The 26,029-nt window shown below is 40.3% G+C and overlaps 1 protein-coding gene and 1 pseudogene across 9 annotated transcripts in view; one reads left to right on the top strand and one right to left on the bottom strand.

Moving 5' to 3' along the window:
- Window positions 1-26,029, bottom strand: part of FARS2 (phenylalanyl-tRNA synthetase 2, mitochondrial) — a 540,850-nt gene that overhangs the window by 450,622 nt on the left and 64,199 nt on the right. The window lies entirely within an intron of this gene.
- On the top strand, window positions 21,589-22,207 carry LOC118627263 (annotated as a pseudogene).

Below are 26,029 nucleotides of genomic sequence, written 5' to 3'. Positions count from 1 at the left end.
CAGTTGTCCCACAGTTCTCTTAAGCTCTCTTCCTGTTTTTTAATCGTTTTTTCCTTTTGGTTTTCTGATTGGTTGATTTCCTCCAGCCTGTCTTCTAATTCACTGATCCGGTCCTCAGCTTCCCCTACTCTGCTTTTTAGACCTTCCAGTGTGTTTTTCATTTCTGATATGTCATTCTTCATTTCTTCCTGTTGGTTTTTCATTTCCAACATTTCTATATCTTTACTCATGTTGCTCATGTCCTTACACATGCTGTTGAGCTTCCGCAACATCATGGCTCTAAATTCTAGTTCTGTTAACTTGATTAACTGCACCTCATTTATTTCATCTTCTGTAGAGGTCTCTTGTTCTTTCATTTGGCTTTTGTTTCTGTTTCTCACCATTTTGGTTATCACAGTGGGCTTTGGAGTCTGCCAAGTTTTCCCAGTGGGTGTTGGTGTTCTGCTGTTTGTGGCTCCCTCTCCTGGGTTTGGATGCACCAGGGAGGACCCATTTTAAACACCACTGTCAGGTCTTAGCCTTTCTGGTTAGTGTTGCACGCCCAGGGAATGGTAGTTATCCTCTAGCTTTTTTTTTGCCTGGAGGCTATTAGTAGAGGTCACCTACAGACCCTTGGTTTCTGAGTTGCCTGGAAAACTCCCTCAGGTGCTCAGTGTATGAGGATTTCCTGAGAGTGAGGCAGGTGTTCGTTGTTAATGGGCCTCAATTAGCATTTCAATGGCCACCAGGTGGGGTTGAATCTCTGAGGGAGGGGCCACCGCCTCTCCCCAGGGCCCTGAGAAGAAGTAAAATGACCACAGTCCTGCGTGGCTGCACTCAGTGAAAGCTCTTAGCACCCTCCAAAACCCGAGTGTCCCCACACAGTTCCAGTCCAGTCTGCCTTCCCTCCGCCGGAGGCCAAGGTGATTGGCTGCTGCCAATTTAGCCTCTGTCCGGACTCTGCGTCCTGGGGCTGCCTGGGACTTTTAACCCGAGGGCGCTGCTTCCAGCCAAGGGCGGCTGCGGCTGTGGCACCAGCTGAGGGGGTTGCACTCAGCAGAAGCCCCAGGACTGAGCCGCGGTAGCGGGACACTGCAGAGGTGGCAGTAGCGTCTATCACAGTCCCCTGGTCCACACGAGTCTGTGCCGTGGCGCCCGCCGAGGGCTTAGCACGCAGAGTTCGCAGGACTCAGCCTTGGTAGCAGAATCCCGCCAAGTCCTGTGTTCTCCGGGAGTCTGTGTGGCTCCAGCCGAGAGCTTAGCAGGCTACAGTGTTCCCAGGGCCCATGCAGGGTGGCAAGGGAGGCGGTGGGAGTAATTTCCCGCCGAGTTCTCTGGTCCCGCCGAATCCCCTGGTGCCAGCGAGTCTGTGGGCCTCAGCCGAGAGTTTAGCAGGTTACAGAGTTCCCAGGGCCCATGCAGGGTGGCAAGGGAGGCGGTAGGATTAACTTCCCGCCGAGTTCCCTGGCCCCGCCAAGTCCCCTGGTCTTCGGGAGACTGTGCGGCTCCAGCCGAGAGCTTAGCAGGCTACAGAGTTCCCAGAGCCCATGCAGGGTCGCAAGGGAGACGGTAGGATTAACTTCCCGCCGAGTTCCCTGGTCCCGCTGAGTTCCCTGGGACCCACGAGTCTGTGCGGCTCCAGCAGAGAGTTTAGCAGGCTACAGAGTTCCCAGGGCCCTTGCAGGGTGGGAAGGGAGGCGGTAGCAGTAACTTCCAGCCGAGTTCCCTGGCCCCTGCCCCGGCCGCTGCGGACCCTGGGCTCTCGGTCCCCTCTCGCGTCCTCGCAAGCCTACCAGGATTGAGTGGGTGTTTCTGGTTAAGTGGTCCTCCAAGATGTCTTTTGGCTGCCCTTTCCTGACGATTTGCCTTTATTTTCGTTGTAAATCCAGTTTGGTCTTGGGAGATGGTCTGTGTCGCTCCATTCACTTCGCCGCCATTTTCTCCAGTCAGTCAGCAGTATTTGGCAAAGCTATTCCCACTTTCTCCCTTTCTATTTTTATTTTATTTTTTAATTTTCAATTAGAATTGACATACAATACGGTATTAGTTTCAGAAGTACAACATAGCAATTAAACTTTTATATAACTTACAAAGTGATCACCCCAATAATAGAACCCATCTAACACCATACACAGTCATTACAATATTATTGACTATATCCCCTATGCTGTACTTTACATCCCCATGAATGTTTTTATAACTAGCAATTTGCACATCTTAATCCCTTCCCCCTTTTCACCTATCCTCGTATTCCCCACTCCCATCTGGTAACCATCAAAAACATTCTGTGTATGGCCTGGCAGGTTTGGCTCAGCAGTTGGAGCGTCAGCCTGCGGACCAGAGAGACCTGGATTCGGTTTCCGCTAGGGGCACGTACCGGGAAAAAAATTTTAAAAAAAGAACATTCTGTGTATGAATTTGTTTCTCTTTTATTTGTTCATTTATTCTGCATTTTGAATTCTACATATAAGTGAAATCATATGACATTTGTCTTTGTCTTAGCATTCAGCTCACCACCTGGTCTTTTCATATCTCACTAGCCCTTCCTTATTGTTTTTGCTCATTACCCAAGCTCTAAATATTGAATTGCTCCAGGGCTCAGTCCTCAAGCTACTGCTCTTGTACAACTACATTCACAACCTAGAGGATCATAACCATCTCATAATTGTAAATATCATGCATAAACTGAAACTTCCTAATTATATTTCTAACTAAAACCTCTTTCCCCAAACGCCAAACCTATGAATCTACTGTCTACTCAGCATCTCTACTTAGGTATCTAACAGCTATTTCAAACCTAATACCCCCAACACTCAGTTACTGATTATGCACGGTCCCTTTAGGTGGCTCTTCCTCACTTCATTCTTCTGATGGATTAAGTCACTAACCCTGAAGTCATCCTTTATTTCTCTTTTTCTCACACTCCATATTGCATAAGCAAGTTTTGTCAGCTGTACCTTCAAAACAATCTTGATTCCAACTTTTTTACCTATTTCCACTGCTATTCTGACCTAAGCCACCAATAGCTCTCACTTGAAATTTTACAAATGTTTCCAACGGTCTTCCTGTTTCCATCTTTATACCCCTATTGTCTACTCTGCACACAGTTGCCAGAATGATCCTTTAAAAACTTACTATATCCTCAGCTTCTAAATCTCTCCCTAACATGAGATGGCCCCTAATGATCTCATCCTTATATACTCATTTCCCCTTGAGTATAGAAAGAACTTATGATATGATGGCTATCAGTTCCACAGCTATGTTATGTTATACGGCAAAGGTGAAAGGATTTTGCAGATACAGTTAAGGTCCCTAATCAGTTGACTTTGAGTTCATCAAAATGGAGATTATCTTGGGTGTATCTGGCTCAATCAAAAAAGCCCTTTAAAAGAATACTTAGGTTTTCCCTGGACTGTGGACTAAAAGCATTGGATTTTCCCACTGGCCTTGAAAAAGGAAAGCATTAAGATGTGAACTACCTACTGAGGGTGCCATGTGGCAGGGGACTGTGGGAGGCCCGAAGCGTAAGGCCTCCATAATATAGTTGTAAAAACATACTATAAAGAGCCTAATTTCCAGATGAGAATGTTGTCCACTGGCACCTTGATTTTATCCTTGAAAAATCCCACCTCAGCTGTGGCTAGACTTCTCACCTATGGAAACTGTGAGACAATAATTATGTGTTGAATTAAGCCACTAAGTTTATATTAATTATTATGTAGCAACAAGGTGTATATTCTTAAATACTGTTTAGCAAATGATTTCCCATTCACTTAGATGCTTTGAATAATAAAAGCTACATGTATATATCAAGCTTCCCCAATACAACAGAAATTCCTGATTGTCTGACTAAAGTCTACTTTACCACCACCAATTAACAAGATTTGATATCCTAAGAAATAAGGAAATGGAAAAAGGGCAAAATCATTCAATCAAATAGCGTATATTAAAAGAAAATAAGAGAATTAGAGGTTCTTTTATTTTCCTTTTCTATTGAATTTTCAGTACACTCTAAATAAGTGTACTATAAATAAACAACTGCCTTACAAATGTTATAAGCATTGATCTTTTAAAAAAAAATTTAAAAATAGAAAGCATAGACAATTTTGCCATTCTGAAGATGTGATGTGAAACTAAATAAGAGGAAACTTCCCTGACGTACTTTTAGAATTTTTAAAAATAAATAGTTTGCTTCTATTCAAATAATTATTTAATTCTAGAAAACCTATAATACTGTGCTGAGGTTATATGTGTGAGGAAAGTAGTAAAATCCACCAAAAAATAACAATGAATTTTGGAATATCAGTGAAGACACACAAGGCAGAAATATGAAAATAAAAGGTGACACCACAAGAGTCCCACTGGGCTGTGGGAACACAACGCTAACAGACAGCCAAATTCTACCCACTGTCTGCCAGGACAAGCACAGCTTCCCGCACAGCAGCTCTCCCACGGCATAACTCTCCGCAGGCCACACAGCAGGCCAATGCAAGTGCAACAACATGCACCTATCTAATGCAGTCCCTAAAACATTTCTCCATCCATTCTGTGTCCTCTGTTTCCCCTCACGCCCTTATGCAGAAGGTAATGTCCAATCAATTTACAGCCAGAGCAACCCACACACAGGAAGAACCGAAGATGGCTCAGCAGTGACTTGAAACAACAGGCAGCTCCCGGGAAATCACCCCAATGCCCATGACAGGAGAAGCTTAATGTAGCCACTCCTGAGACCCACACTTCCATCTTTCTTTTAAGGATATGGTGATATGGGTTTCTAATATTAGGAAATGTGAGCTAAAAGTTTTTTAAAACATCAAATTCCTGACTTCGATTTTTAAGGAAAATAGTTTCAAACTGGGTTCATTTCTCTCTGGGATCAGAGGAGAAAAGTGAGAATTCCTACAAAGCATTCTGAGACCTTAGGAATAAAAACACACATTGGGCTCTGGCCAGTTTTGCTCAGTGGTTAGAGCATCAGCCTGCGGACTGGAGACCCAGGTTCGGTTCCCGCTAATGGCACATACCTAGGTTGCAGTCTGTCCCTGGCCCCAGTTGGGGTTGCGTGGGTGGCAGCTAGTCGATGTGCCTCTCTCACATGGATGTTTCTCTCTCTCTCTTTTTCCCTCTCACCCTCTGGCTGTATCTCAAGATAAATGCAAAAATGGCCTCAGGTGAGGACAAAAACAAACAAACACATACACACACACTTGGCAGTAGGATTAACCTTTCACCAAGAGAAGCCCTTAGTTAAGATTTTCTGCTTGACCTAATAAAAAATAATCAATAAGTATGGACTATATCTAGGATACACACATTCATTCATCCACCTAGAACACATGCATCACCCCAAGTAATGTAACAAAGTCTGCTTCCTGAACATAAGAAGTTTTTTATTGTTTTTTTTTTAGAGGGAGAGAAAGAAACATCAATTGGCTGCCTCCTGCATACCACCTACTAGAGATCAAGACCAAAACCCGGGCATATGCCTCAATTGGAAATTGAACCAGTAACCTCTTGGTGCACAGGATGACTTTCAACCAACTGAGCCACACCAGCCAGTCAGAAATTTTTGACAGAAGCAAGGCCAAGTGAAAAATAAAATCTCATAGGCGACCAGTTTTAGCAGCGCAAAATACTTTATCACAAAATGTGACTCAGTATCAACCATAGATTACCGTGATGATTAAATATAAAAGCCACAGAATAAGATCTCATTAAGTATTGTTATTAGTATCATTATTACTCTTATTAATCACAATGAAAAATGTTATAGTTATATTTGACTGAGTTGGTTAGAAATATTTTTTTAATCCTTACCCAAGAATATGATTTTAGAGAGAGGGAGGGAGGAGAGGGAGAGAGGGAGAGGAAGGAAGATAGAGAGAGAGAGAGAGAGAGAGAGAGAGAGAGAGAGAGAGAAACAGTGATGTGACAGAGAAACATCGACCAGTTGCCTCCCGTACACAGCAGGACTAAGGATCAAACCTGTATCCTTTTGGTGTATGAGATGATGCTCCAACCAGCTGAGCCACCAGCCAGGGCTGGTTAGAAATATGTAAAATTAAGTGATTTGTTACTGAGATAAAACCTTTTTAGTCAAGTGGTAGTTCCTTAGAGATAACACATTGGCTGTAGAGTACATTTTTACAAGAGGATGTAAAATACTGACAGAAGTACTATCATACCACTGGTCACAAAATCCTCAATTTGGCCATATTTGTATTTTTACCACCTTGTATTTTTTTCAGGTCATTTTGATATATTTTTAAGTAATTTTTAATGGAAAAGCTGTTTTTAAAACCCCTTTAATTTCAACTCATTTTTATAATAGCAACATATGAAGTTCAAAAAGAACATATGTATAATAACTGCTTGTGTTATAATCATTGTTAATATGTTTAAGATAAAAACATATTCAGAAAATAGCAAACAAGCATTTACCATGATGATTATTAAGATAATATTTTTGACAAACAAGTGCTGGTGAGGGTCTGGAGAAAAGGGGACTCTAGTACACTGCTAGTGGGAATGCAGATTGGTGCAGCCACTATGCAAAACACTATGGTGTTACCTCAAAAAATTAAAAATTGAATTAACCCAGTGATCCCACTTCTAGGAATATACCCTAAGAAGCCTGAAACACCAATCAGAAAGCATATATGTACGCCCATGTTCCTAGTAGCACTATTTACAATAGCTAAAATCTAGAAACAGGACAAGTGTCCATCAGTAGATAAATGGATAAAAAAGCTGTGGTACATATACACAATGGGATACTATGCAGCTGTAAGAAAAAAAGATCTCTTATTCTTTGAGACAACATGGAGGGACCTGGAGAGTATTATCCTAAGTGAAACAAGCCAAGCAGAGAAAGACAAATATCACATAATCTCACTTATTTGTAGAATATAATGAACATAACAGTCTGAGGAACAGGGTAGACCCAGAGACGTGGAAGTAGGGTACAGACTGACAACCCTCAGAAGGAGGTGGAGATAAACCACAGAACTTATATGCATATATGCATAACTGATGGACACAGACAACAAAGCTGGGGACGGGGTGGGGGGATGGAGAGGAGGGTGTCAATGGGTAAAAAAAGGAGAAACATCTGTAACAAAAATAAATTAATTAAAAAAAAGAAAATATTTTTGAGAAAATACAGCATATACAGAGAATGAGAGCAAATCTGGGAACCACATAGAAAAATTGCAAAAAGCCTGTTCTAGAACCCTGAGCACCAAAATCCATTCATTCACTCAACAGGGCAGTGACACTACTGACTTACTGGCAACACAACCTAGCTATGAAATACTATGGCAAACTGAAAACATGTCTCAAATACACAGAATGCAAGCTATAGGGTGCTAAATACCATCAAGTACCCTGGGACTCCAGGAACTAGTGTCTTGAAATGATCAGAGACAGCCCTAGTAGAGATGTAAACTTCTGAGACAAAACTTATGGACTGAGGTGGGTGGAAGGGAAGGGAGGCATTTTGGAGCACAGGAAAAGGCAAGTCACTGCTAGGGAACAGATTATAGCAGTTCTAAATGGATTATGTAAGACCACTGAAAAGTTATGAAAGATTGCTAAGAAGAAAAGAAAGAAGACATATATCTACATCCAGTTAAGGAACAGAAGGGTGGGATGCAAACATACGAAAGCAAATCAGGTAGGTCATTTCAGCTTTCTGTTATGGAGGAGAGAAAATTTATGAGATAGAAACAGCACACCAGGAAAGCAAGTTAATTAATAAGAAAGTTACATGCATAATTTTAAAATAAAGATAACTGCTGAATCTAATTAAATATAAGCTATTTTATTTCATATAACCAATATATCCATTGAAACAATTATGCATAAAACTTGGATTTTACTGACTTTCTATTTCCCAAAATCACCAAGTTTCCACCTAGAAAAATAAAAACAACAAAAATACACACTAATCAATTTAAAAATCTGCTTTAAGTTTTCAAGACTACTCTTTTAATAAGCTTTCTCTAAAACTGTAATTGTTATATCAAAAATATGAACAGCCCTGACCAGGTGGCTGAATTGGTTGGAGTGTCATCCCGTGCAACAAAAAGGATTCGGGTTCAATTCCTGGTCAGGGCACATACCCAGGTTGCCAGTTCCATCCCCAGTCAGGGCACCTAATGTAGGCAACCAACTGATGTCTGTCTGTCTATCTATCTATCTATCTATCTATCTATCTATCTATCTATCTATCTATCTATCTATCATCTATCTATCTCTAGCTCCCTATGCCCTCCCCCTCCTCCCTTCTGTCTCTAAAATCAATAGAAATCTATCTATCTATCTATCTATCTATCTATCTATCTATCTATCTATCTATCATCTATCTATCTCTAGCTCCCTATGCCCTCTCCCTCCTCCCTTCTGTCTCTAAAATCAATAAAAACATATCCTCAGGTGAGGATTACGATAGATGATAGATAGATAGATAGATAGATAGATAGATAGATAGATAGATAGATGACAGATAGATAAACAGATAGAGATGGATAAGAATCATAGATTCATTACCAAGGAAACATAACAATTTCTCAAAAACTCCATGGTAAAAATTAATCTATAGTCTCTAGTTAAGCTATAAAATCATGTCTATCAGAGAGTAGCTACTTCACAACCAATAATTTCTGAAATTTTTAGGACTTTAACCAATATAAGACCATAAGATAGCAAGTAATGGAACATGACTAGTGGAAAGAAGAAATCAAAGTACTATTGGCCATAATGTAATTGTGTATCTAGAAAGCTGAAATGAATCAATAAACTACTAGGACAAATAGTTTGGTGAGGGTTATAAATTTGAAATTTTTTTAAATCAATAGCATTTTTCAATAACCAACAGGAAATAAAGTTATAGTGAAAAACATCTTTCATAATAAGAGATATACAAAGGGGCCTTTTTGAAGTAAACTATAAAACTTTTTTTTTTTCACTTTTTCCTTTATTGATTTTTTAGAGAGAGAGGAAGTGAGAGGGAGAGAGAGAAAGAAACATCGATGAGAAAGAACATCGACTGTCCGCCTCCCACATGCTTCCCAAAAGGACATCAGGTCCACAACCTGGGCATGTGTCCGGACCAGGAATTGAACTGGCGACCTCCTAGTGCATGGGTCGATGCTCAACCACTGAGTCATATCGGCCGGACTAAATTATAAAAATTTATTAAGAACCATGAAAGATGGTCAGAATAAACAGAAAAAAATATAGCTTGTATGGGAAGATTGAATGGTATAAAATACCAGCTCTACCCAAATTATTTTAATGTAATTCCCAGTGGAAATTTCTACAGGGGGAGTGGAAAGGCTAGAAAAAGAATTTCGAAAATAATCCCTAAGTCCATTTGAAAAAGTAAACAAGTAACAGAAGTTAGGAAATTCTTGAAAAATAGTAATAAGAAAGCAACAACAATGAAAACTAGCACAAGAACTGATGCAGTAAATAAATTCTGAGATATTTTAAAACAATATGAATTTTCATACACCAATGTAGAAATAGATTATACAGAAATATTGTTATAAAGGTTTCTAAATATTTGGGAGAAAAAATAAATTAATCTTCAAATATTGTCATGTGCCAAAATAGACTGTAGAGAGTTGTGTAGAGTTCTATGTTTAGAATGAAAACAAAATTTAAAAAAAGGAAAGAAAACAAAAGCAATATTGGTAATTCTTTAACTGACTTTGGGTTAAGAATGACTTTTATTTTTTTTAAAGTATATAAAATAACAGAAAGATACATAATTTTGATCACATGAGAATTTTAAAATATTGATGTTCACAAACATCAAAAATTTGAAAGGTTAAAGAAGAAATTGGGTCTATTTGCTAATATTTTGTTGAGGATTTTAGCATTTATGTTCACCAGGGATACTGACCTATAATTTTCTTTCTTTGTAGTGTTCTTGTCTGGTTTTAGAATTAAGATTATGCTGGTCTTTTAAAAAGAACTTGGAAGCCTTCTCTCCTCTTGAATTTTTTGTAATAGTTCGAGGAAAACAGGTGTTAGTTGTTCTTTGAATTCTTGGTAAAATTTGCCTATGAAGTCATCAGATCTAGGACTTTTGTTTGCTGGGAGTTTTTTGATCACTGCTTCAATTTCAATAGTTTTTATAGTCTATTCAGGTTTTATGATTCTTCCCTGATTGAGATGTGAAAGACACAGACAATAATATGGTGAAGGCCTGGGGGTGGGCTGGAGGGTGGGGGCTGGGTGGAGGGGGGCAAAGAGGGGAAATTGGGGGATTCTATAATAGTGTCAACAATAAAAATAAAATAAAATTTGCCCTGGTAGGTTTGGCTCAGCAGTTAGAGCGTCAGCCTGCGGTCTGGAGAGACCCGGGTTCAGTTCCTGCTAAGGGTACATACCTCGGTTGCAGTTTGTCCCTGGCCCTGATTGAGTCGTGTGGGTGGTGACCACTCGATGTGTCCCTTTCACGTCGATGTTTCTCTCTCTCTCTCTCCCTCCCTCCCTCCCACGCTATCTGAACAAAATATCAAAATATGTCCTCAGGTGAGGATAAAAAAATAAAATAAAATAAAATTTTAAAAAAGAAGAAATTGGGAAAGTTTAATGCAGTGAATGATGGAGCCAGAGACTCTTTACTTGAGCTCTGGGGCAGCCTATCAGCTCTTTGAAATTCTAATGGCCTTTTCAGCATCCTATAACAAATAAATAGTTCTTTGCATCATTTTAGAGATCTGGGAAACACGAGCATGCATTTTTATTTCAAGAACAAATCTGGGCTTTTGAAACAGTTTGTTTGCTCACAGAGACAGTACATATATGAAGAAATATCTTTGGTTTTAGAAACACTGATGAGAATCAGGGCTTCCAGTTATATGGCTATTAACATGGTAGAATTAAATAAAGTCTCTGAGACCATCAGACTGCCATGTCTTTGTTCTTACAGAGAAAAAGACAGTCTTATTTTATTTCTCTAGAATGATATATTTAGTAAAGAGTTTTTCCTCCACTTTGAGCTTCCTTACCAAAATACAACCTTACCTTTTGGGATGTTTTAATCCCAAAAGAGATAGTATCTGATAAATAAAAATAAAACAGAATAAGAAAAAACAGCTGAAAAGTAATGGTCCATCTACATTTATGACTCTGTAATTTTTCATATTAAGTATTATAAGAGCTCTCTGCTGATGAGTCACTGTTATATCTGAGTTTGCACTGGAAAGACATTAACCAAGTGGGGCAGCACCTCTGAGGTTCAACACAATCTAAACAATAAACTCTCCTGTCTCACTCTTCTCTGTAAAAGGCAAAATACCTGCCTCAAAGGTATAAAAAGCATGGACTTAAATGAATAGGTACCCACTATCTATTACCTTCATTGTAATACCGTTGTGATTTGCTAGTTATTAATAATAGGAAAGGAGCAAAGAGGGAAGGCCAGGCATTACAGGCATGCCATTGGGGCAGCTTCACCAGGAAGCCTCAATTTCATACTCCCCGGGGAACTACAGGCCCATCCTGCAGTTCACTGGGGGAGGGAGTCCACCAAAGAGGAAATAGACACACGTACAGTGAAGTTGGGGTGTCCAGTCAAACCTGGGGACAGAGATCATGAGCCACAAGGTCAGAGACAATGCAAACCCACAAAAATTTGGGGATACATAATCCCCTAAACAAAGGAGTTCACTCTCTTGTAACTCTTGGCTTGTAGTGGCTCTTAGCTTCCTGGCATTTGCCTGCGTTTCTTTCATAACCATGTGGCTCTGTGGACCCCACATGCAAAGGTCTGATGAACCGCAAATGGAAACACAAACTAAACTCGCCTGATGCTGCAGTGGACTATGCCCTAACATGGAACAGAAATTCTGGACACTGGCTCTGATTCTAGCTCTGCTGAAGCCAAAACTGTATGTCTTCCTTAGTGGAAGAAAGGGAAATTGCATTAAATTCCCCCAAATAAAAATCACTCATTCTCCAGAGTGAGTCTTGGGATATCACAAGAAGCCCATTCCCACGAGCAACAGCTGGAGACATGGACCTCTCCCCACCAGCCAGCAATTGTATTAATAAGTACTATCACTTACTAGTTACAGTACAACTAAATAAAATGAGATCTATATTTGCATATCGAATGGTAAATTTTTTTCACTTTCTACTTTTGTTAATATTCTATATTCTTTGAATACTGATCACACAATTTCTCTAAAACCTTAAATCTCCACAAGTAATAGTGAAAAACTCATTCATGACACTTTTTCTTTTATCCTCACCCGAGGACATTTTTCGTTATTTTGTTCAGATAGAGTGGGAGGGGGAGAGAGAGAGAGAGACATCGACGTGAAAGGGACACATCGAGTGGCTGCCACCCACACGACCCAACCAGAGCTGGGGACAAACTGCAACCAAGGTACGTGCCCTTAGCGGGAACCGAACCCAGGTCTCTCCAGACCGCAGGCCGATGCTCTAACCGCTGAGCCAAACCTGCCAGGGCCATTCATGACACTTTTGCACACTGAATCACCCAATATAATTTACTTCATCAATAGCATTGCTAAAGAAAAACGAGTCACATTACAATTACTACTAAATTACTCAGTAACATGTTAATTTTCACCTAAGAATATGTGTTCAGAAAAAACAGGTTTGAAACCATTCTATCTGAATGACCTATACATTTAATTAAATCAATTCTAGATTTCAGTGCTGATCAAAAAAACATCAATACGTAAGTACAAGACACATGATTGAAAACATATCTATTAATAGTTTTACAGATACAGTCCATCAAACCAGAAAGCTTCAATGCTTGTTACTGGACGGGAAACCTGGCCCTCAGTGGGTCTGCCTAGGGCCGACCGGTAATGTGTGGGTTCTTAACTTTGTGTTGGAAAGATTTCACAAAACGAGTCCAGGTGACTACGAGGGTATGTTTACTAAAGCTAGGGACAGCCTTGGCTGGTTTGGCTCAGCAGTTAGAGCGTCAGCCCATGGACCAATGAATCGTGATTTGATTCCGGTCAAGGGCACGTACCTTGGTTGTGATTCGTCCCTGACCCTGGCTGGGGTCAGCGGGAGGCAGCCACTTGATGTGTCCTTTCACGTCGATATTTCTCTCTTCCTCTCTCTCCCACACTATCTGAACAAAAATCGAGAAATGTCCTCTGGTGAGGATAAAAAAAAAAAGCTGGGGAAAGTGAAACAAGGGCTTGGCATAGAAGAAGCAACAGGAAAGCCCAGGCTGGGCTGCTTTAGCTCACTGGGAAGTCAAAGAAAAGAGGGTCTCAGAGACGAGGAATTAGTTGGAGATGAGCTGCCACTGTCCATTGTTCCCCTGGTTGCAAGTCTCATGGGGTCCCTTAGAGTTTAGGAGATGCCTGCCTGTGGGGAAAGAAGTGGGCAAAGGGAATGGCACAGGAGTGCTCCCCAGAGGGGGAGTTTTTATCAGTTTTCCAGTGTCCTTTCAGGGTTGTGGTCTCTACTGATTGGTCAGTGTCAGGGCAGGGGGTCATTTGTCCTTGCAGCTGGTCCTGGTGTCACCAACCTGGTTTTACTCCTTTCAGGGCCTGGAGCTGAAATATAACTGAAGCCTAGATGTTATCTCTAGGGAGGTGACCTTCTGCATCTGGCTGTAAATTGTTCAGGCAGTTTGTTTAGCTGTCTGTCTCAGTTTCCCTATTCTACTTGTCCTGACTTACTGGCCTGTCTCACTGTGAAGAAGAAACATGGTCACCCTGCCGGTTAACTTCAGATCTTTCCCTGGAACTTCATTATTCCTACTTCCCCTCTCCAATTTCCAGGACAGCACTTCCTCCTCTTTCTGGCCTAAGTCATCATAAAGGATCAATGGGGGAAAATCTGAAATGCACAAGGAATTTGCAAATGTATGAGTCACTCAAAACAATGAAAACCCCTGAAGTGAGAGGACACAGATTCAGAAGTAACAATTTCGAACCACTGCACCTTATTATAGTATGGTCATACATGCCAGGGAACTGATGCTCTGACAGGTCAAATGGCAATGGTCACCTGACTTAGAAGCCAAATTTAGTTCCATCAACTTCATAGGTCATTAAATCATAGAAATCATCAATAAGCAATATCAGATCTTAACCTCAATTTAAAAATAGAAGGTTTTGCTTCTTGAAATACAGCTTGTATATACCTGGAACTAGGTGACAATGAACAAGAGTTCACATCACCACAAGATAAACATGGTTTATCTGTCAACAATGCAAATTTTTTAAAATTTTTTTTCTTTATTGATTTTGGAGAGAGGAAGAAAGAGGGAGAGAGAGATAGAAACATCAATGAGAGAGAACATAAACTGGCTGCCTCCTGCATGTCTTACACTGGGGATTGGGCCCACACCTGGGCATGTGTCCTGACCGGGAATCAAACCGATGACCTCTTGGTGCATGGGTCAACACTAAAACTAAACCACTGAGCAACACCGACTGGGCAACAATGCAAATTTTGATTGAATAATTTCTTTTCTCCTGAGGAGATGCATTAGTTTTTAAATTATTTTCTTGATATTAAGTAATCCACCATTATTTTTATGTTAAAAACAAATTGAGAAATATTATAAGAGAAGAAAAACACACAATTTTTATTTTTTTTAATTAATTAATATATTTTTGTTACAGATGTTTCTTCTTTTCCCCCACTGATACCCCCCACTCCCTCTTCTGGGGATTGTTAGTATGTACCCCACTTCTACGTCTCTGGAACTACCCCATTCCTCAGACTGTTATGTTCATTATGCTCCACAAATAAGTGAGATCATGTAATATTTGTCTTTCTCTGCTTGGCTTGTTTCGCTTAGGATAATACTCCCCAGGTCCCTCCATCTCTTCTCAAAGGATAAGAGATCTTTCTTTTTTACAGCTGCATAGTACTCCATTGTGTATATGTACCACAGCTTTTTGATCCATTCGTCTACTGATGGACATTTAGGCTGTTTCCAGGTCTTAGCTATTGTAAATAGTGCTGCTACGAACATGGGGGTACATATATTCCTTCTAATTGGTGTTTCAGGCTTCCTAGGGCATATTCCTAGAAGTGGGATCACTGGGTCAAATGGCAATTCCATTTTTAATTTTTTGAGGTAACACCATAGTGTTTTCCATAGTGGCTGCACCAGTCTACATTCCCACCAGCAGTGTACTAGAGTCCCCTTTTCTCCACACCCTCGCCAACACTTGTTGTTTGATGATTTGTTGATGGCAGCCATTCAGACAGGTGTGAGGTAATACCTCATTGTTGTTTTAATTTGCATCTCTCTGATGATTAGTGATGTTGAGCATTTCTTCATATATCTGTTAGCCATCTGTATGTCTCTTAGCCATTTGTTTGGAGAGGTGTCTAGTTCCTCTGCCCATTTTTTAATTGGGTTCTTTGTCTTCCTTTTGCTGAGCTGCATGAGCACTCTATATATATTAGAAATTAACCCCTTATCTGATGTATCATTGGCAATCATGCTCTCCCATAGAGTGGGTTGCCTTTCCATTTTGGTGGTTGTTTCTTTTGTTGTGTAGAAGTTTTGAGTTTGATGTAGTCCCATGTATTCATTTTCTCCTTTGTTTCTGTTGCCTTAGGTGATCTATCAGTGAAAATTCTGCTGCTTATGATGTGTGAAATTTTGTTGCCTACATTTTCTTCTAGGATTTTTATGGATTCATGAGTTACATTTAAGTCTTTTATCCATTTTGAGTTTATTCTTGTGTATGGCGAAAGTTGATGGTCTAGTACTGGAAGTCTTAGCCACAGCAATCAGACAGGAAGAAAAAATAAAAGGGATCCAAATTGGAAAGGAGGAAGTGAAACTGTCATTATTCACAGATGACATGATACTATATGTAGAAAACCCCAAAGACTCCATCAAAAATTTACTACACTTAATAAATGTATTTGGCAAAGTAGCAGGATACAAAATTAATGTCAAGAAATCGACGGTATTCTTATACACCAATGATGAACTCACAGACACAGAAATTTTTAAAAAACCCATTTACCGTCGTAGCAAAAAAAGTTAAGATACCTAGGAATAAACTTAACCAAAGAAATAAAGGACCTATTCGCAGAAAACTACAGGTCACCGAAAAAAGAAATAGAGGAAGATATAAAAAAGTGGAAGCACATACCTTGTTCATGGATTGGAAGAATTAACATCATTAAAATGTCCATACTACCCAAAGCAATCTATAGATTCAATGCAATCCCCATCAAAATACCAACGACATACTTAACAGAACTAGAACAAATACTTCAAAAGTTCATATGGAACCAAAAAAAAAAACCTGAATAGCCACAGCAATCTTGAAAAAGAAGAACAGCCCTAGCCGGTTTGGCTCAGCGGTTAGAGCATCGGCCTGCGGTCCGGAGAGACCCGGGTTCGGTTCCCGCTAAGGGCACGTACTTCGGTTGCAGTTTGTCCCCGGCCCTGGTTGGTCGTGCGGGTGGCAGCCACTCGATGTGTCCCTTTCACGTCGATGTTTCTCTCTCTCTCTCTTCCTCTCTCTCCCTCCCACTCTGTCTGTACAAAAAATGGAAAAATGTCCTCGGGTGAGGATAAAAAAATAAATAAATAAAATAAAAAGAAAAAAGAAAAAGAAGAACAAAGTTGGAGGGATCACATTACCAGATTTCAGGTTATACTACAATGACAAAGGGGGCAAGAGCATACAGTGGAGAAAAGACAGCCTTTTTAATAAATGGTGTTGGTAAAATTGGACAGCTACATGCAAAAAAATAAAACTCACAATTTTTAAACCAAAGCACCAGAACTACAAAATATTTCACACTTTAGACCACCTCTTTGGGATTACTCAGATCCCCTACTTTAGAGTAAGATGGGGATGGAGCATTCCCTAGTCTCTGCCATTAGGGGTCCTCAGTGTACAGTTCTGATACCTTCATTACACCTCACCACACCTTCCTTACATCTCACCACCCCTCCACCATGACCACCACTCATAATTTATGGAATACTCATTATTACCTCTGGAACTCTGCTAGGCACTTTACACAAATTATCTCATTTACCATTGCTAAATCAATACAATTTGGGAATTTTAAATCCATACTATCAAACTTTTAAAAATTAATCTGCCCTGGCCAGTGTGGCTCAGTTAGCTGGAGTGTCCTCCGGTACACCAAAAGCTTTCAGGTTCAATTCCCAGTCAAGGCACATACCCCAGGTTGCTGGTTTGGTCCTTGGTTGGGGTGCATACAAGGGGTGACCAGTCAATCTTTCTCCATCACATTGATGTTTCTTTCTCTGTCCCTCTCCCCCACTTCCTCTCTCTAAAATCAGTAAATATATCCTCAGGTGAAAATTAAAGAAAATAAAGCTAATATTTTTCATAGATAAATCATGTGTATGGTAAAAAAAAAAAAAAAAAAAATTCAAATGTTATAAAAGGGTAAACAGTGAAAAATAAATTTCCACTATCTTCAGTACCTCCCTACAGGCATGTTTCCAAGCTATGCTATACAATTCTATGTACGTAACTACACACACACACACACACACACACACACATCCCTCTCCAACAAACTTAATTTTTACACAAATGTTAACATACTCTTCTGCATCTTCTTATCAGTTAAGAATTTATATTAAAAAAAGAAAAGAATTTACATTGATGGTATGCAATGAAAGTCTAGTCATGCATATACCTCATTCTTTTATTTTTTTCCTTTATTGATTTTAGAGAGAGGAAGGGAGAGGAAAAGAGAAATATAGAAACATTGATGACAGGGAACATTGTTTGGCCGCCTCCTTCATGCCCCCAACTGGAAACCTGGCCAAAAACCTGGGCATGTGCCCTGACCAGGAATCAAACCAGCAACCTCTTGGTGCATGGGTCGATGCTAAACCACTAAGCTACATGGGCCAGACCTACCGCGTTCTTTTAAATGGTACAGCGTATTCCACCATATAAAAACCCCACAATATTTAGCCATTTCCCTATTGATCAATATTTCAAATGTTTCCAGTATTTTGTTAACATGAAGAATCTATAAAGAACACCTTTGCACACATATGTTTGCATACACATACTAGCATTAATTTTAGGATAAACTCCTAAGAGTTGAATTGCAATGTCAAACAGTTTAATGCATTTTAAAATCTGAACATAGGCCTGGCCGGTTTGGCTCAGTGATTAGAGCGTCGGCATGCGGACCAAAGAGTCACAGGTTCAATTCTGGCCAAGGGCATGTACCTCAGTTGCAGTTTGTCCCTGGCCCTGGTCATGATCATGGAGGAGGAAGCCAGTTATTGTGTCTCTCTAACATCGATGTTTCTCTCTCTCTCTCTCCCCCTTTCTCTCCCTCCCTCCCACTCTGTTGGAGATAAATGAAAAATGTCCTTGGGAGGATTAAAAAATAAGTAAGCCCTGGCCGGTTTTGCTCAGCGGTTAGAGCATCAGCCTGTGGTCCAGAGAGACCCGAGTTCGGTTCCCGCTAAGGGCATGTACCTTGGTTGTGGTTTGTCCCCGGCCCTGGTTGGGTCTTGCATGCGGGAAGAAGCCACTCGATGTGTCCCTTTCATTTGGATGTTTCTCTCTCTCTCTCTTCCTCTCTCTCCCTTCCACTCTATCTGAACAAAAAATGGAAAAGTGTCCTCGGGTGAGGATAAAAATACATACATACATACATACGTGAATGAATGAATGAATGAATGAATGAATGAAAAATTTGAACATATACAGCAATGGGTCTCCCAAGCAGGAGTTAACGAGCACTCCACTCCCAAGTCCCTACACTCTATAATACCATGCACAGTCAAGCCATTTTACTTCCCTACTGCCAGAGAGCTTTATTAAAGTTACACTAAATAATTTCTAAGACCACATTTTAAGTCCTACTTTGTGCAAAATACTGTTGTTTATCACCATCCATGACATGAGTTTAACAGTATGAAGCTGGAGCACAAGGGTATTCACAATACAGATGTATAGTAATACATTTATAAAAGAATATAAGACTAACGGGAGGATAGCCATAAAGCTCACAAAGGTACGAGAGAAGCAGCAAACGTAAGAAGGACTACAAACACATTCATTGAAGAGGTAAGGCTCCAACTGGATACTCAACAAGTCAAGTCTGGAGAGCCAAAAGGGAACAGGGAGGATACAAAAGAGGGTGTGCATACAAACAAGATGAGCAGAGCCTGAGTCCAAAGTCAAAACCCAGATACTTATGTGGTATGTTGTTGGTCTCACAGCTGACGAGGGATGGGTCAAAATCCCAACTGTCCAGTCAGACAAGAGAAGCAAAACAACAAATACCAGTTCCAAAAGTAACAGTTGCCAAAAAGAATTTCTAAACATAAATTATACACAGCTCTGGCAGGTGTGGCTCAGTTAGTTGGAGCAGTAGTGTCCTGCACACTGAAAAGTTGCAAATTCGATTGCCAGTTAGGGCACATACCCAGGTTGCAGGTTCAATTCCAGTTGGTAGGCAATCGATCGATGTTTCTTTCTCTCTCTCTCTCTCTCTCTCTCTCTCTCTCTCTCTCTCTCTCTCCCCCCACCGCCTCTCTCTTTGTCCCTCCCTCCCTCCCTCCCTCCCTCTCTCTCTCTGTCTCTGTGTGTCTCTCTCTCCCCCTCAATTACACACAGAGACCTGCAGTTCAGAAAGGCACCTTCATCTGCTCTAAGTGATTACACATATCCTTTCAAAATGGCTCAAAACCTAGCCAGGCAGGGCTTTTCTTACATTTTCTAGATTCACCATAGGACTCTCTTGAAAGATCTACTTAATATACTTGTGGTGCTCAGAATAAGTAAATTAAACAACACTATGGCTTCGCCATCAGGTTTTGTAATCTTGCTGATAACAGCAATTCAGTCATTTCAAGGCAGAGATGGCAGCATACTCCAGCAAAAGTTACTGTTGCAGGGGGGACGTTCTGGGTTCAAATTCTAACCCTGTATTAACTAGCAAGTCATTTAATGTCTTGAAACCAAAATTTCTTAATCTGCAAAAATAAAAATGGTTATAAATGCTATACAGAGAAAATGAGAATTATTTCACGTGTGTGTACACACATACACATATACACACAAATTTCTTTCTCCCCCTTTCCTGTTTCAAATAAAATAAAAATATACAGTATTACTTAAATATTAATGGCTCCCAAGCACAGCTTTTAGTTTTCTCTAATTTCACTGACATAATTCTATCAAAATAGTAAAGAACAGTATTTGGTGATGAAAAATGCCTAGACAACTCAAAAGGCAGAATGGTACATTTTAGAATTTACCAGTACAAAAAATTAAGTATTTGGGATTTAATTCAAGAAGGCATATAAGAAACAATATTAGTACAGAATTCTTGATTTTTCCTATAAATCTAAGAGCTGGGTCAACTAAGAATTTTTCATTTAGCCAAGTAAAAGCAAATTTATAATACTGCTCTTCTATATTCCTTCATACTGAGCCACTATATTTTTAATATAGCTCATCCTCTGTCTTGATTCTAACCATCTTTCCAAATATGAGCATTTCCCCTACTTGCCCTTCAGACATTATCACTAGCAGCTCTGGTACAATATCATAGGCGATATACTGACAAATGGTGTGGAAACCACATAAGAGTGTCCTTATTCACTTCATTTCTTCTCTGACTCTACAACACCCAATACCAAACATATACAGCTGTGTACTTCAAGTGCATTAAAAGTAGGGTTCTGGCTGGTGTGGCTCAGTGGTTGAGCATCGACCCATGCACCAAGATGTTGCCAGTTTAATTCCCAGTCAGGGCACATGCCCAGGTTGTGGGCCCAATCCCCAGTGGGGGTCATGCAGGAAGCAGCTAGTCGATGTTCTCTCTCATTAGTGTTCCTGTCTCTCTCCCTCTCTCCTCCTCTTTCTCTAACATCAATAAAATAAAAATTTTTTAAGAGTAGAATTCTCTGAGAGAGAATGGTTTTAAAAAAGCAACTTCAGTTCATCTGAGTAGCTCAGCTACTTTAGGTATATCATCAATCATCAAAACCAGCCAGAAACTGCTAGAGTAGCATCTTCCAAACTTCACATAAATAAATCTGTAGATTTCTTAACATTCCATGCTTTCAATTAGCCTTTCTATGGCTCTGCTCATTTCTTTTTTATAGCTACATAGTTCTTCCTATTGATTCTTGGCACTTCATATGTTGGCAGGAAACCATTGCCAACTTAATATAATGTAATGCATTTATGCAGTGCTTTTAATTAAGTCATTTTGGAATCTCCTTAGCATTCCAATGAAGATTATGTTTTATCTTCCTTAAGGGGAGGGCAGTTTAAAATTTCTCTGTATTTCCAGTACCCAGCCCAGTGCTTACTCCAGAGTAGGTGCTCAGTGTCTGTAATAGGTTGCCAAAGTGACACCGTCCTGGGTTTGAATCCCACCTCCAGTACTTTCTAAATCTAACCTGGAGCCTGAGAAAATCATGTTACCTCTCAGAAATTCAGTTTCTTGTCTGAAAAATGGGGATATAAAATATCCATTTCAAGCGTCGTTACTTTTGAAATGAGTGGCGGGAGCTGCGGCGAGCCCCAGCTGGCCGTGTGCAGTCTCCGTGTGCGGTGGGCCTGCGCCACGGCTGTGGGCTGGGCCATGGCGCGGCAGCTGGCCTGGGAGCAGGGCATCACCCTGCGCGGGAGCGCGACATCAGGGCCAAGTTCTTCTTATTTGGCATCAATAGCATTTTATATCAGCAAAGCATTTTATACCAGCCGAAACCTTTACTGGAGTGCAGAAATACGGACTCACCCTGCTTGTAAGCATGGATCCTGACCTCACGAAATACCTAAACAATGTGGTGGAATAACTGAAAGATTGTCTGTACAAGTGCTCGGTGTAGAAACTGGTGGTGGTCATCACCAACACTGAAAATGGGGAGGTCCTCGAGAGATGGCAGTTTGACATTGAGTGTGACAAGACTGCCAAAGAGGACAGTACACCCAGAGAAAAGTCTCAGAAAGCTATCCAAGATGAAATTCACTCAGTGATCAGACAGATCACAGCTTCCGTGACATTTCTGCCACTGTTGGAAGTTTCCTGTTCATTTGATCTGCTGATCTACACAAACAAAGATTTAGTTGTACCTGAAAAGTGGGAAGAGTCAGGACCCCAGTTCATTACCAATTCGGAGCAAGTCCATCTGCATTCCTTCACCACTACCATCCACAAAGCGATCAGCATGGTGGCCTACAAGATCCCTGTCCACGACTGAGGGGCCGAGCGCAGTCGTGGATTCTGATGTTTCCTGAAACCACGCCTGTCTCACTGAGTAGTTTTTAGATGGAGAACTTTACAGTATACTTGACTGAGCTGTGCACGGTGTTCCATTTTTTGGTACCTGTTTGGCTTTCCATAGGGCTGATGTCATGTTTGCCCCCTCTTCAGAGGGAAGCAGCAGGTTACAAAAGCACTGGCAATCCCTTTTGAGGGTAGTAACTGGAGATGGAAAGCTTTTGCTATAAAGAAAGCTATATGCCGCCATGGCCGGTTTGGCTCAGCGGTAGAGCGTCAGCCTGTGGTCCAGAGAGACCCGGGTTCGGTTCCCACTAAGGGCATGTACCTCGGTTGCAGTTTGTCCCCAGCCCTGGTTGGGTCATGCGGGTGGCAGCCACTCGATGTGTCCCTTTCATGTCGATGTTTCTCTCTCTCTCTCTCTCTCTCTCTCTCTCTTCCTCCCACTCTATCTGAACAAAAAATGGAAAAATGTCCTTGGGTGAGGATAAAAAAAAAGAAAGCTATATGCCTTCCTAACCCAAACCTCTCAGTCAAGTAGCTTGACTCAGAATGTAGGTTAATGTGAAAAAGCAAAAGAAGTCTGAACATTCAGAATCTTTGTTTAGTCCTAAAGTAACTGATAATCCACAACCATAAAATATTCCCAGAAGGTTCTTTTGCCATTTATTTCATTTGTATAGTTTGCATGTTGGAAAAGATCTCCGATTATTTGATTTTAATGTATATAATTTACACTTACAAAGCCATCCCTATTTCTACTGTTTAAATTCGGGTAATATAGAACTTTTAATGTCTTTCTGTGTTTCATTAAATCAAGTTTTAAATGATAATAATAAATAAAGTTAAATGTATATGTTTTAAGAAAGAATATCCATTTCATAAAGTGTCTGTGAAAACAAAATTAAATAATGCAGTATTTAAAGTCATTAGCAAAGTAATGCGTACATAAGGACTGTAGAAACTGTAGATGATTTTCACTAAACCATGCATACATCCTCATACAAGTTCTCTCAGAGATCATAACTGCATAGGTAAAGTTGGCTTCAGAGTAATGCCCCCTTTAAGGCCAGTGACTGTAAAGGAGTGGCACTAAGCCCTAAAAAGAAGCAAGTGTTCTCTGAAATATGCCTTGACCATTTGGGAATATTATCCATATCTTGTTTCGTGGTCCAATTCTGTCACACTTCCTTTAGACTTGACCCTACTATGACCTAGTAACAACTAATGTAAGTCCTAGGCCAGCTAATCCCAATTTCTCCCTTATATATGCCCTTCCTTGTATCTAACTTTTAATATTCTACCACCGGGACGAATATTCATTCCAAAGAGAAATAGAGATGAATGTCAGTAAAGTTAACCTTCCAGGCCAGATAAAAGGAAATCCCAGCCACCAGGAGAACACTACTTTTTGAGCCCTTCTCTGTGGCCAGAAATAATAAGAGGTATAACATGGAAGGCTGGACATGGGGGAAGCAGGACATTTAAATGCTCTAAGAAGATCTGAAACATGACTCTGGTTAATCTCTCATTATTAGTATCTAAATACAAAGCATTTTAAAACTAAAAGTCATGCCCTGGCCAGTTTGGCTCAGCGGTTAGAGGGTCGGCCTGCGGTCCGGAGAGACCCGGGTTCGGTTCCCGCTAAGGGCACGTACTTCGATTGCAGTTTGTCCCCGGCCCTGGTTGGTCGTGCGGGTGGCAGCCACTCGATGTGTCCCTTCACGTCGATGTTTCTCTCTCTCTCCTTCCTCTCCCTCCCACTCTATCTGTACAAAAAATGGAAAAATATCCTCGGGTGAGGATAAAAAAAAAATTAAAACTAAAAGTCATTAGTCTAGTAAACACACCTCAAAAAAGGTAGCATTAAAGTAAAGAACAACCCAAGTGCCCATCAGTAAATGAGTGGATAAAAAAGCTGTGGTACATTTACAAAATGGAATACTGTAAAAAAGGAGAATCTCCTACCTTTGAGACAACATGGAAAAATCTGGAGAGTACTATGCTAACAGAAATAAGCCTGTCAGAGAAAGACAAGTATCACATGATCTCACTTATATGTGAACAAAATAGATCCAGAGACATGAAAGTAGGGAACTGACTGATGAACCTCAGAAGGAAGGGGGGGTGGGGCAGGAAGATATAAACCAAAGAACTTATATGCATATATGCATAACCACTGGACCTAGACAATAGTGCAGTAAAGGTGTGGGGAAGAAGGAAAGGGAGAAGAGAGAAGGGGGTCAATGAGGGAAAAAAAGCGGGAACATCTATAATACTTTCAACAATAAGAATAAATTTTTAAAAATTACCTTGATAGCCCTGGCCAGTTTGGCTCAGCGGTTAGAGTGTGAGCCCGCAGACCAGAGAGTCCCAGGTTCGTACCTTAGTTGCTGTTTGTCCCCAGCCCTGGTTGGGGTCGTGTGGGTGGCAACCATGCAATGTGTCTCTCTCACATCGATGTTTCTTGCTCTCTTCCTCCCCCTCTACTTCCTGCTCTATCTGAAGATAAATGCAAAAATGTCCTCAGGTGAGGATAATAAATAAATAAATAATTACCATGATGGCCCTGGCCAGTTTGGCTCAGCGGCAGAACAATGGCCCGTGGACCAGAGAGTCATGGGTTTGATTCTGGTCAAGGGCACATCCCTCAGTTGTGGTTCGGTCCTCAGCCCTGGTCGAGGTTGTGCAGGAGGCAACCAGTCGATATGTCTCTTTCACGTTGATGTTTCTCTCTCTCCCACTCTGAAGATAAAAATGGAAAAAAGTATCCTCCGGTGAGGATTTAAAAAAATAAAAAATAACCATGATTAATTCTGCCAAGCAAAATAAGAGAGAAAATTAAATCTGTTACCAAAGACCACCTGAGAATAAAACTGAAAACTTTACAATCCTTAAGAAATAACAATCTAAAATATACAGTATTTGGGATAAGATTATCAATGAACAAGTATTGAATTAATATCTCCTATAATAATACTAACATTTGTACAGTCTTTTAAAAGTTACAAAGGTTATTTTTTCTTTTGTTTCCACTATCTTAGGAGATATATCAGAAAAAATATTGCTACAAGAAATGTCTGAGAGTTTACTGCCTACGTTTCCTTCTAGGATTTTTATGGTTTCAAGTCTTACATTTAAATCTTTATTCCATTTTGAGTTTATTCTTGTGTGCAGTGTCAAACTAAAAAGCTTCTGTACTGCAAAGGAAACCAGCAACAAAATGAAAAGACAACCTACTGAATGGGAGAACATTTTCGCCAATGGTACATCCGATAAGGGGTTAATAACCTAAATTTATAAAGAAGTTATAAAACTCAACACCAAATAGAACCAACAATCCAAAATAGGCAAAAGACCTGAATAGATACTTCTCAAAAGAGGACATACAGATGGCCAATAGACATGAAAAGATGCTCAACATCACTAATCATCAGTGAGATGCAAATTAAAACTATAATGAGACATCATCTCACACCTGTCAGAATGGCTGTCATCAGTAAATCAATAAGTACTGACCAGGATGTGGAGAAAAGGGAACCCTTGTACACTGTTGGTGGGACTGCACATTGGTGCAGCCACTGTGGAAAGCAGTATGGAGTTACCTAAAAAAATTAAAAATGAAACTGCCTTGTGACCCAGCAATTCCACTTCTGAGAATTTATCCAAAGAAACCCAAAATACTAATTTGAAAGAATATATGTAACCCTGTGTTTACTGCAGCGTTATCTCCAATAGCCAAGATTTGGAAGTAGCCCAAGTGTCCATCAACAGATGACTGGATAAAAGTGCTGTGGTACAT

The sequence above is a fragment of the Molossus molossus genome, unplaced genomic scaffold (genome assembly GCF_014108415.1).
Source record: "Molossus molossus isolate mMolMol1 unplaced genomic scaffold, mMolMol1.p scaffold_m16_p_12, whole genome shotgun sequence".
Taxonomy (NCBI): Eukaryota; Metazoa; Chordata; class Mammalia; order Chiroptera; family Molossidae; genus Molossus; species Molossus molossus.
The sequence above is the reverse complement of the archived record's forward strand: the minus strand, read 5'-3'. Positions and strand labels throughout refer to the sequence as shown.